This window comes from Taudactylus pleione, unplaced genomic scaffold (assembly GCF_031769625.1).
Source record: "Taudactylus pleione unplaced genomic scaffold, aTauple2 ptg000116l, whole genome shotgun sequence".
Lineage (NCBI taxonomy): Eukaryota > Metazoa > Chordata > Amphibia > Anura > Myobatrachidae > Taudactylus > Taudactylus pleione.
Window position 1 is genome coordinate 7823040 of NW_028284518.1, and position 13111 is coordinate 7836150.

The 13111-nt window shown below is 44.3% G+C and overlaps 1 long non-coding RNA gene across 1 annotated transcript in view; it reads right to left on the bottom strand.

Moving 5' to 3' along the window:
• Nucleotides 1-13111, bottom strand: part of LOC148524749 (uncharacterized) — a 43124-nt gene that overhangs the window by 17135 nt on the left and 12878 nt on the right. The gene's annotated exons all lie outside the window — the stretch shown is intronic.

Here is a 13111-nt window from a genome sequence, read left to right on the forward strand (position 1 = left end):
TCTGCCACTGCAGTGTCACTCCTAGATGGGCCACGTGTTTTTTGGGACTCGTGTCGCTTAGCATAGTCATCCAGCTACCTCGGTGCAACCTTTTGGACATAAAAACACTATTGTGAGGTGTTAGGTGTTCAGAATAGACTGGAAATGAGTGGAAATTAAGGTTATTGAGATTAATAATAGCATAGGAGCAGAAAAAGCAACACATTCTGTGATTTTAGCTGTTTTTATGCTTTTTTTCAAAAAAATACAGATCCAAAACACAAAACCCAGAACCCAAAACACGGAAGTGTGGTTTTGGCAAAACCAATCCAGATCCAAAACACGAAGAAAGATCCAGATCCAAAACACGAAAAGTGGCCGGTGCACACCATACACATATAGTGCTTCTCCCCGTAAATGACAGAACACGTGTGTTCTGTCAATTTTATGGCTGCCAGTCAATCAGCGGCCGCTACCATGGTAACAGGCCACTAGTTGGATGAGAATGGCTGTTACTAAGCCAGCACTTCTTCATTTATTTATTTTGGTAGCATTAGAGGTGTATCTGATTTTTCTTTCATAAACACATTATTGCTCGTTAAATATATTTAAACAGCAAGATAGTGTAAATATATCTTAATAATGTCTTTATGATAGATTAGATACACCTCCAGTGCTACGAAAATAAGAAAAAATAAATTATATACACACACACACACACACACACACACACACACACACACACACACATATATATATATATATATATATATATACACACAACACAGTTACTGCTGGGGCGCTTGGGGCGCTTTAATCAGACTCTAGAACAATGATAAAGTCATTATATTCCTTATGTTGTATAATACAATTCCTTCAAGGCTTAAAAGGTTCCGATTCTTTTTCTCTTGGAGATTAAAATCACCGATATTCGTGCTTGTTTTTTCAGAACTGGTCAAATGAGTTTGTATAATGGAGCTTGTTTAACGTCCTCCTTGAGGTTCTATAAAGATACCCTCATACCAGAAAACACCCAAAATAGGCCCAATGGCCAAAATTAATAATAATTCATGATCATTAAAATAGACTTTTATTAAAATTCCACAATTGTAGATGGACAGAAGATCTTACATGAACCAGAAATGTCAACATCCACTACATAGGTAAAATAGATTCCTCTACACCTTCCAATGGAGGGAAATGTTTTAAGTATAGTGTCCACCTTTCACACAAACCCTACGTGTTTCGTCTTTTACCAATACTTCTGCAGGGGTAGATCTCAGAATGAACTTGCACACATATGATCTTAGTATGACAGTGTTCTATGCGATTCTCAGAACCAATATGACCTCACAGCTGATATATATAGTGTGATATATAGGATTTCTTTAATCATCAACAAGACTATATAAAACTTTTAGGTACTTATACCTCTCTGTCCCACTACTACAATTAATCCTCTGGCTCTGTTTCTTTTTACTGTTAGTTAGAATGAGAAGCCAGTAGGCATAGATGGAACAGCCGGGACCCGGCTGACAATGGAGACAGGTGCCCCCTTCAGGGCTGGCACCCAGTGGCAACTGACTCCATTGTCTTCGGGAGTTCCGCCAATGCACAGGGGGCCCCCCAGCCAGTGCTGCTTTTCCCCAGCTGTGGTGCTGCTGTCTCCAGCCTCCGCTGTCAGCAGCATCGGCGCAGGCTGGAGATGAGAAGAATCAGTTCCAGTGCTGCCAGATAGTCAGGGACAGATGCAAGTGGGGGGGTGGACGCGCACACAGCCACACATGTCATGTCATACAGCGGCCGGAAGAGGGACTTGCGTGTGGTACAGCTCCTCTTCCCGGCACTCTAGGAGGCGGACCTTACATCGATCTGCCCTTCTCCCTGCATGGACTCTGGGATGTCACGTCTGGCAAGGAGGAGTGACAGGGTGCCTCTGTATTCACCAGGCTGCCTGCAGACAGTGCTTGGGATTCTACACTGTGCTGTGGTGTCTACAGTCCACTCCACTCTCCACCCTAGCCAGCCCCAGCACAGCAGTCAGGGGAGTGAGGACCAGGTGCAGCACCAGTGGGAGGAGAGGGAGAGCCTGTTCGGAAGGTGCATGCATTAAACAGCCCAGCAGTAACAGGTAAGTAGTCTATTTTATGATACAAGGTAAAAAAGAAGTTAACCACTGTAGAAATCTGGGTCTGTTATGTATTGGAGGAAGTGGAGGAGTATTAGCTTGTGGACAAGAACACCATCATGGATGTTGCAGCTTCTGCAGCCATTTTATAGTTATGAATTAAAGTGTTCCTTATGTGGCAGCAGTACAACTGTAAGTCCAATGCTGCCACTATAAGAGGTACCAATAGGAAGCACTGGGGAAGGGAGTTGCAGGTGGTCCTAATCAGGTCAGTGTGATGTATTCATCCAGCTATTGTACTACAGAAACAGAGGACAGCAGGGCCGCTAGCACTGGAGGGATGTAGTTAGCACACTGACGGCTGAGGTGCCGCTGGTCTAAATCCCGATGTGGGAAGCCCGACACGGGACTTTAGATAGGCGTTGAAATACCGATGCCAATCTTAATCCCGATGCCGGAATACAGAAGGATGTCATCCTGAAGGAGGTAAATCCGGGTCGTTTTGTTAGCCGCTGGGGGGGGTGGGGGTAGTGTTAGGCTTAGGCAGCATAGCGGGGTTAGGGTTAGGTTTTTTGAGGGGGAGGTTAGGATTAGGCACCACTGGGGGGGGGGTAGGGTTAGGCTCTAAAGAGGAGGGTTAGTTTTAGGCATGAAGGGGGGAGACTTAGGTTTAGGCACTAACTGGGAGGGTTAGGGTGCGGGGTGGGGAGGGTTAGGATTAGGCTACAAAAATGGAGGGTTAGGGGGAGTAGGGGGGAGGGTAAGTATACTTACCCGATCCCTGTCGTGATACCGACCATCGAGGTGCCGCTGTCGGTATTTTGACAGGAGGCATCCCGATGGTCGGTATTACATACCCATTCCCTCCAGCCATTTCCCTTACATGCATGGGCATCCTGGTGCATTACCCTCTAAAGGACATCCATAAGGCAGGTCTGGGATAATACATAGAGTTATGGTATGGCTCACATAGATCTAACCACTGAGGTGCAACAGCCGCTGATAGAATATACACAGAACACACTATTTTTCAGGACAGTCAGATTATATAGATGTGTGCCCATCTCCCAGCGCTGACCAGTGCGTAACTCACAGCCTGTGTCCCTGCACACCATGCATAACTAGGTTTGTGTTACAGTTCTCCTCACACGTTACTTACCAGACGTGCTGCAGACACCCGGCCAAACAGTGTAACGTATAGCACACAGACCTGCATCCCACTCAGTAGATGCGCTCAGCCTGTGTCCAAAAGCGGTGTAGAAAGGTGCAAGGCCCTAAAGAGTTGAGATTGAAAATGGGAGTAGTCAAGTTTAATTCTTAAACCACCCTTCCCTCTAAAAGAAAGTCTAGATCCGTCCATACCGAGAGGAGGCTCCAGAGTCTGCCCCCGCTGTAGGACTGCAGGTAGGACCTGCACTGCTGAGTCATGGAGGTGCTGGGGGACAGACACAGCGAACACAGCCAGGGGGGAAGTGCTGACAAGATGGAGAGGGTCCCCCTCTATTTAGTGCCCTGGACCCCCCGAAGGCTTAATCCGGCTCTGCGCTGAGTGATGAATGTGATCACTGCAAAATGTAGTTCTAAACAATGAGCATTCTTATTTTTCATGGGTACAAGCTAGTAAACCTAAATCAAGGGAACATTAACTTCACAATTTCCTGTCTTTAATTATTACTGTGTGCATGAAAGTAATTGTGATAATGATATCTGTTTTTAGGTTTTTATTATGTTGGGAGACAGTGAGTACATTTGCACAGGTCAAGCAGTCTTGAGCAATGTTCGGATGTCTTTTCAGCCTATTCGCACCCTAAACAAACAAAATTAAGAGGGCAGCATGATTGGTGTAGTGGCTAGCATTACTTTCTCACAACCTGGAGGTTATGAGTTAAAGTCCTATCTAAGGCACTATCTGTGTAGTGTTTGTATGTTCTCCCCACTGTTGCATGGGTTTCCTTCGATTGCTCTGGTTTCCTCGCAAGCTCAAAAAACATACTGGTAGGTTAATTGGCGTTTGACAAAAAAAATTACCCCAAGCGCATAATTGTGTGTGTGTCCTTGTGATAAAGAATATAGGACCTGATTCAGAGTCACTCGCAAGCGGCTGCTCGCTCGTACGCGGCCGATGGTAAGCTTCATTCTGCGTGTGCGCGAAGTACTCTTTGCGATCGCAATCCGCTCGCTTGCCCAGCAACGACAGCCCAGTGTAATGAGTGACAGGAGAGGTAGTTTGAGGGTGGTAACAGGGGCAGGACACTAATAACGGGGGAGTGGAGGTGCGAACACAGGCGTGCCTGAGTGTTGCAACGCCATTTGTAAGGCGTGCATAATTAACAGGCAGCGTCATAGTACACGTCACATGCCTGTTTTTTACACTGAAGTCCTCGCAGTGCTTGCGGTAGGGTAAGGCGACCACAAGCGCTGAGTTCGATTCTGATGTCCTCGATGTACCAATGTTTTAATACACTTCCTGGAGATGACGTGCACTAGTAGGCGTCTTTACATACGCTAATGGGTGTCTGCATACACAAAGCGATCGCTCGCACAAAGTGGGCATGCTTATTCCTTTCCGAGGGAGCGCCTGCCATGCCGTCACTTAGCTGAATTTGCATACGCTGGGTGCGAGCGATCATATCTAGCGAGCGGCTCTGAATCAGGTCCATAGAGTGTAAGCTCAACTGGGGCAGGGACGGTCCAACTGAAATGATTTCTGCAAAGCGCTGTGCTATAAAAATTACTGTTGTATGTGTGCTATTTAAATAATTCTTAATACATAAATAAATAAATAAGGGAAATAGAGGTGGGTTCGCAGGAAAATAACTAGCACATTATTAAAGAGTAGGGGGCCTATTTATGAAAACTTGTGATTCAGCTACGAAAATTAAGGGTGTTTATTTCTCATCTATTAAAATCTCTGCCTGGGACAGCAGCTCTGATAAGTTGCTGCTCCAGCAAAGTTCTTGGCAGTAATGTGACAGCTATTGCTATCAGCTCACTGGCTGTTCTGACACTGCACATGATCTTGTTAATCGCTAGTTAGTTATAAATAACCCTGATACCTAAATCATGCAGAAACTACCATATCCTCATGAAAATGATGTACAATGGGATTAATAAATAGGGCTTTACATCCTAAATAGGTAGACAAAAGAAAGAAGAATCTTATTTTTAATTGCTGCTTGCCTTTTTGTACTAATTCCATTTAAATGTATTTTCTTAAAACTGTAATTACATAAATTGTATGAGAAGTCTTTAAACAAATGAGGATGTCTTTAATTATTGGGTAATAATAAGTTGCGCTGTCATGCTGTCAACAAAATCAATACAGAATAATTAAATAGAAACAGACTGGGGGGTTATTTTTTTGCATGAATATTATGCACATTCTGTAATAGAGCAATGGTTCCCATTAATAAACTTCGGAAACACTCAGTCGTGGTTCACTGACTCTCATTAATTGCAGAACAGTTCTAGTTTTGTAACCTTAGTACCATCACAATTGATTATTCAAATACTTTTCTTTTTCATGGGGAAAATACTGACTTTGGCTGGGGTTTTGCGATGATGCTTAGTCAAATGAACAAACACTGGAATTACTGGATTTTAATTGTTGGGAATGTTGCACAATGGCTTATTTCTCTTGCTTGAGAAGTATTTGCAGAGGAAAGGAGTACTCTAGCCTGTGAAAATGGAGACCCCAATTCAAGACCAGTGCAAGCCCCATTGACCTTGGGCAAGTCATTTTATTTCCTCTAGCCTGAGGCACAAAATCCGTACTTGTGATCCTTGCATCATGACCTGTATTGTTCTACAGGCAGAGATTTACACTGGTGGCATTATATGAAATGGAGGACAGTATATTGAATCCTTAACATTTTTTTTTTTTTTTATTGTTGCTTTTAAGCTTCAACAGACTGGAGGAAAATAATTTATGGGAAAAAATCCCTCTACTGTTCTCATTTTTAAAATAAGATTTTTGTAATTTCTGTGTTCCTAGACAACACAAATGTTTTGATGAAGAATAATAAACCTTTCTATCAGCAATTCAATTTCTCCTGGAATCTCTTAGTATGACCTTGTCCAAGTAAAATATACAGGACCCTATTCAGTAGTTAGGTTCTGGAAATGCTGATAACAGCACTGATACTATCAAACATTCTAAGGGAATTGTCATATTTTATATGCAATAACCATGGACTGCTAAAAATCTAATATAAGTACAGATTTTTTTTCTACAAACAACCACTACAGGTAACGTAATTTTATATGAGTATTTATAGATTGAATAAAGGATTCAGAAAATCTGTTTGTATTTTTTTTGTAGATAATTTATTTGAATTGGTCAAATGCAAAAGGTACATACATGCATTAGAGCAAATAAGCAACAAACATTAACCAGTAAATGGTGAGGTAGAGTGTAGCATAGTAACAGAATTTGACAGAACAAAGGCCCTCATTCAGAGCCGTATGCTCTGAGCAGAGCGCACGCTCTGAATGAGGGCCGCCCTCCATAAAAATGGAGCGTCCTCCTGGACGCTCGTATAGCTGTGGGTCACCACCCACAGCCTATACGAGCGTGCAGTTTGATGGCCGCGATGGTCGTGACCATCGCGACCATCGAAACTGCGAGCCGGAGCCTGCGGTTGAGGTTTTCAACCGCAAGGCCCGGAGTGATTTTGGCTCTATCAGAGCCCAAATCACTCCCACTGACATCACTAGTGATGTCAGTGGGCCGGCTTCTGACGGGAGGCGTTCCCTTGGGAACGCCCCCGTCAGGGAGGCACGCCCCCGGCACGCCCACCAAAGGGGGCGTGCTGTCAATCAACATCGACAGCACGCCCCCTTTGATCAGACACAACGAGCGAAGGACTTTCCTTCGCTCGTCGCGTCTGGCGCATGCGCACTACGGAGCTCCCTCCGTTGTGCGCATGCTCAGTGCAGACCATTGACCCACTTGCGAGCGGACAGCCGCTTGCGAGTGGGTCTGAATCAGGGCCAAAGATAAAACATAATAATAACATAGAGACAGGATTTAAGAGGCAAGATCAGGGTTATTAGGATTTATAATACTTAAGCTGCATACACACACAACGATTTTTTGTACGATTATCGTTAACGATATCGTTTATCGTTCAATCGTAAAAATCATACACTTTCTGAGTTAAAACGATGAACGATTATCGTTCATGCGCGTTCACGTTTGTAGTTTGTAGTTCAGTCAGACTGACCAACTGAACGATTTTCATTAAGGGAATATTCAAAAATCGTTTGTAGTTCAAAAAAATCGTTCATTACACTTTAAAAAGTCTGACAGATAATCTGACAGAAAATCGTTCATAAAATCGTTGGTAACAAAATCGTTGTGTGTGTATGCTGTCTTAAAGGTAGGATGGGTTTGGGGGCAGGAGGGAAGGTGTGTGTTTGTGTATGTGGGAGGGAATAGGTGTGTGTGTGTCTCTGTGTGTGACAGTACAGAATTAGCCAAAGAAGAATCGCTGTAACACAATGAAGTTGATGCTGACATTAGGTACTAGCAGATATAGAGGAATAATCTGAGAGTTGTTAGTAAATATCCATATTGTGTATCTCTCTGCCACACATATTGTGTATCTCTCAGGCAGGGGAGTCAAAAGGTGAAACAGGAGGACAAAGACCCCATGACCGATATGCCATAACAGGGATGGACTGGGGCAGTAGATCAGCCCTGGCAGTCCGCCCTGTGTGTGCACCTTAGGCACGCTCGCTCACAAAGTGTTTGTTTCAAGGGGGCATGCCATGAGTCACAGGGTCATGGCCATGTGGACGAGCACAGCACACCGGCCCATTACTGCCGCCACCCCTACTGTCTCCCTGAGCTCACATAGTGAATCCGGAGGCGTGGGGACACTTTCGCCCTCCTCGAGCCGGCCCTGAGGCCATCGACCTTTCTGGCATTTGCCAGAAGTACCCGGGGGGGTGTGGTTAGAAAAACACAGGCATGTCTAACCATTTAAACTCTGTTTCATTGGCGTGCATAAATTAGCCATTGCAATAATTTTTGCAGCATGCAGCAGCATGCCCTATGTGCGCCGATGTTACCGATGTTTATGCTGTTGCATGTCGTCGGATGGATATGAGAAGGCAGCAGTGGGCGTCCCTATGCTCGGCTGTACTTTGGCAGGCATTAGCATATTTTAGCAACTGCGATCTGTGAAACATTGCAGTTGCAAATGCATTAGTATAGATCTCGGATTCTGGCCCTCATTGTGTTTTTGAGCACTGATAATGGAGGTGAGTGCAGGTTTTTCCAGTACTTGGCCAATAAACATTTGGCTGCTGACAGGACATTTGCAGAAAGTTTCCTGTAGAATGTGTTTAGGCCTTGCAGGACCGGATCTTGGCTCTATGCTGCCCGGTACCCGCCCTGCCCACGGAACCAGTGATGTCATGATGTCACGCCTAGTGGGCTGGGCTGCCGGCTCTAGGAAATGGAGCACTATCTGGAACTTCTCTGGGTAGATCCACATGCTGCAGGGTGCTCTGCAGCAGTGGTCATTCCTCCAGGGTGCTGAACTAGTGACTGTGCAGCCCCCAGGGCCCCGTGCAACGGCACCGCTCGGACACCCCTAGTTATAGCCCTTACGTCTTGGGGGGCATAGCATAATAACAATGCCCATGGGTCCATAGCTACCAGGAATTGTTTAGTATTATGTGTACATTTTCCCAATAATAAATAATTATAAGCCAGGACCACCGTATATAGAGCATGGAAACCCTGGGCTACAGTAAGCCTAGGAAACATGTTATCATGGTTTTTTGGGGTGATATGCCCCGGGGACTATAGATCATGTCCTTCCAGGCCTCATAAATTTTGGAGATCATGGCTCGACATGTTGGTTGTGGTCTACAAAATATTGTTTGTATTTTATTTTGGCAATAATACATACATTAATTGAGTAAGAACTATAAATAAATTCAAATACAACAAAACTAGAGAAATTTAGTATACAACAGCAGATTCACTGGGAAAAAAAACTAAACAACTAGAGATTGTCACCCATCAGAGTCTGGATCACCATTACTAGGTCTGGCGGTATTACTTTACTGCCACCTGTCTTACCACTGGCCACCTATGCCATACCTGAGACCTATGGACACTCTATAAACATGCAGTTTCTTGGGCAGTCTCACATGATCATGCTCTGACAAACCAGTGTCCAGCAACTTCGGTCACATGATTTTTCCAGCCTATCAGTTCTAAGGGCACCTTATTTAAACCAGGAATTGCTGACTACTCATTGCCAGAACAACATCTTTCTCTGAGGATCTGTATGGTGGCTTTTAGTTTAGTATCTGTCTGAGTGCTAAACAAAAGAACCTGTTCCAGTATTGCTTCTCAGCATTCAGTTGAAAACTATCCAAAAAACCTGTTCTGACATTGTTTCTCAACATTCAGTTCAGTGCTATCTAGAAAGCACATGTTCTGGTATTGCCTCTCAGCATTCTGTTCAGTTCTATCCAGAAAACTTGTTCCAGGATTGCTTCTCAGCATTTAGTTCAGTGCTATCCAGAAAACGTATTCTAGCATTGCTTCTCAGCATTCTGTTCAGGGGTATCCAGAAAACTTCTTCCAGTACTGCTTCACAGCATTCTTCTCCAGTGCTACGCAGAAAACCTGATCCAGTATTGCTTCACAGCATTATTCATTGCAGTTTTCCTTAATTGTGCTTCCAGCACCCAGTTATATTTCATTGAAGTTTTTCTCAGAACATTCTACATTCCAATGCATCCACAGGTAATCCTGCTAGCCTGCATCTGTTACCATTCTCAATACCATTCTCCAGCATAAGTTTTCTGCTGCTAGTAAACCTGCTAGAAGAACAGCATTATTAAACTACCAAGCTTTATTCACACTCCACCCATACAGCCAGCCCTAAGGTTCCCCGACTTGAATCAACCAACCCCAAGTGCCGTGACAGAGTGGAGGGACACAAATCAACAAACTTTGAGTTTTTAAAAAGATTGGCATTTTATTGCTGAAGAAACTTATAATATGGTTCCAAAAATTTTTTAAATTGGAAGGCAGTAATTCTTTGCATTGCCTTAGATTTAAGAAATGTTTCCTTCCTCTAGGTAACATGGCATTCTAGGGTTTAGTTGTCTGAGATAAACACCATACAGCCTGTGGGCCTGATTCGGAGATGGATGGAATTACAGAGCCGCACAGGAGAGGCTCTGCAATTCCCTCCATCTAAAATGTTAATGCGAAACGATGTGTCTGTAGGAAACAGACACCTCCTTCCTGCATCTGCAATACCAGCGCTGCGACTGAGGTCGCAGCCAGAGATCACCATCGCAACCATCGCGACCATCAGTCACATTGGTTGCCCCTTTGGCCAGGCTGCGGTAGCTGAAACTCACCGCAGCCTGGCCAGGTCCTGGCAGCTGCGAGGCCAGAAAATCTGCATTCATTAATGCAGATCCTGGCCTCACCCTTCCAGAAAACGTGGGCGACAGTTGGGAGGGTCTGCGGGCGAGATCACAGGACCCATCCTGCACAGGCACAGAAATGGTCCTGCGCATGCGCAGACCACTCACCATCGGAGATGTACGCTAACCATCGGGGTAGTGTACATCACTGAATCAGGACCTGTGCTAACAGAAATTACAGTGGGCATTTCACCAATCAAACAAAAATAGAGGTTGGGGATAGGACAATAGGGAAAGTTGGAAAGCAAGGATGTGTATGAGGTAGCAATTGAAATAGTGCCCCTATACAAATTACCATTCATTTCATGGGACAAATCTTTAAGACCTGAGGACTTGATTCAGAGATGGATGCTAATGCGATCGCAGCTACGTTTTTGTACGCAACGCAGCTGTCAAAATATGCCAATGTTTGCAAAGACCACCAGAGCATAAAGACGCCCACTGCTGCCTTCTTACCAGCGTGTGACAAAGAATACCTGTGTAAATATCGGTAACATCGACGCACATTGAGCGGCCATCTTGCCCTTGCGGAAGGTCTGACCAACCACAGACATGGCAGCTCTCCTCTCATGCAGAGGGGTCTCATACTGCATAGGCAATCGCAGTGATTATTTATGCACGCCCGTGAAACGGCGTTTAAACAGTCAGGCACGTCTGCGTTTTTCTGACCCTGTTACCACCCTTAAACATTGACAACCTGTCAATCACTGTTCGATGTATTCCTATGTGCGTCCATGTGACTTATACGCATGCGCGATGGCAAACAATCACTCGATCTGCGTACAGAATCGCCATTGCGTTCATCTCTAAATCGGGCCCTGAGTCTGTCTCTGGAACAAAGTTGTAAATATGAGCACTTTATGCCAGTGTCACAAAATTGGCTTGTAGGAATAGCTGGTAGGAATTGGTCCTGAAAGCTGGAGGCGGAAGGGAATTACAAAAGTTTTACTAGATCAAAAACATAGAAGCAGATTGGGTATTTGTATGAGTCAGGGAAGCCAGACCTGTGGGTATCATCATTCACAGACACATATGTCAGGAACACTATTTAAGGATTGAAGCACAATACATTTCCAGTTTGTAGAATTGACTGCAATTTGATTTAGTTCCAGAAGAATGAAGGCTATTGGCTACAGACAGTAAGTGGGCAGGAGACTGAACTGAGCATTCTTCAGGCAAATCCGTAATGTACAATCTCTCCAGAATAACAACTGAGATAAACTGCTGTTGTTGCTGTGTATTTGCAGAAAGTACATACATTGCTTCATACGGCCTCAGTTCAATTGTAACTGAGGGGCCTATTCATCAACACTAAAATAACGTTTTTAAGGACATTTTCCTTAAATAACGTTATTTTGGTATTCATGTAGCCACTTAGCACAGGAGATATCACAGATGTCTCCTTGCTAAGTTCCCCTGCGTTAATTTCCACACTCCCCATACATTAGTATGGGGATGTGGAAATTGTGGTATTCATCAAATTCCGAAAATTATCAATTTTCGGAATTTGATGCAGTTACTATTCGCCACTGTGAGGCTGGTCGGACATGTGTGCTCCCCAGGAGAGCACAAGAAAGTTTAGACCAAAAAAAAAAAGTTTTTTTTTTTTTCTAATCTGTCATGTGGTCTGCTGGGAAACCACATGACAGACCAGCAGGACGGAGCTGGAGGCTGCTGCGCGGACAGGTAAGTCCGGGGGGGGGGGAGGTGAGCGGAGGGGGGAGGGGGGGTACGAAACTTAACGCATCTGTAGGCAGTGCTGCGCATGCGCTGGTTTTACAGATGTAACAGCGCATGCGCAGCACTGTTTCCAGACGCGATAAGGTAGTGTAGGCAGGGAAAAGTATCTATTTCCCGAAAAGCTGTCATTGCAAAAATGACAGCTTTTCGGAATAGATACTTATGGAGAGGTGGAATGATGAATTCCACCTATAATTAGCTAGAACTCCATGAGAGTTCTAAAGCTAATTATCTCCAGAGAATTTTTATGTTTAATGAATAGGCCCCTGAGTCTGTCTGTATTTTGCCCCTGCATATTATTTTTTTTCACATATTCATAGAGACTGGATCCTATTGGTGTTGCTTTCTGTTTAGCAGTGTTTGTGCCTATTGAATATCTGAGTACCATGGGCTAGACTCCCATGTTTCTTGGTAAAGCAATACTGATTCGTTTTGACCTCAGAGGAAATTACATATTCAGTGCAATCTGGATGACTTTGGACTGGAGCGAACAGTAAGCACACACAGCACACTGAGGCAAAGGGAGGCCTATGCTGCTGGTGGTAATCTGGAACTGGGGCAATACCAACCACTAATATCCATTAATTGTATTACTATAATGCTTCCCAATAGTAGCTACAGTAGTACTTTATGAGTAATTAGTTAGTAAATAAGTCTATGGTCTATATCAGCAATAATGCAGGTTCAACTTCTAACCAGCTTTGTGCGAGCACCCCGGGCCCAAGATTTATGCTGGCTGCAATCATGTCTATGCAGAGCATTTTTTTGTGCAATCCTAACATCTCTGCACTGGGGTTT